The sequence below is a fragment of the Nannospalax galili genome, unplaced genomic scaffold, assembly GCF_000622305.1.
Source record: "Nannospalax galili isolate Female #2095 unplaced genomic scaffold, S.galili_v1.0 scaffold115, whole genome shotgun sequence".
Classification (NCBI taxonomy): domain Eukaryota; kingdom Metazoa; phylum Chordata; class Mammalia; order Rodentia; family Spalacidae; genus Nannospalax; species Nannospalax galili.
Genome location: NW_008340588.1, coordinates 5,638,711 through 5,639,068, shown reverse-complemented (window position 1 = coordinate 5,639,068; position 358 = coordinate 5,638,711).

The window sequence follows — 358 nt, the reverse complement described above, 5'->3', positions numbered from 1 at the left end:
CCGCACGCACAGAGGCGGGGCCAGGGAGACCGCGCAGAGCGGTGTCGCGTGACCCCGCCCTCAATGGGCGTGGCACCGCCGCGTGACGCCACAAGAGGAGGGGCAGGCAGGTTAAATTGAGCCGGAGCGTGGGCGCGTTCTCCAGTCGCTGTTTGGGACACGGTCTGCGCAGTTCGTGTACTGCGTGGTTGGTGCGCTGCGTTGCCGTTTCGCTGTTACACTTCGTCCCTTCCCGGAGCCTGGGACAAACGGGGCGCGCCCGTGTGCGTGCGTGCCCGCGTGTGTGTGTGTGTGTGTGTGTGTGTGTGTGTGAGTGTGAGTGTGAGTGAGTGAGTGACAGTGGGACTCGGGCAGGCCT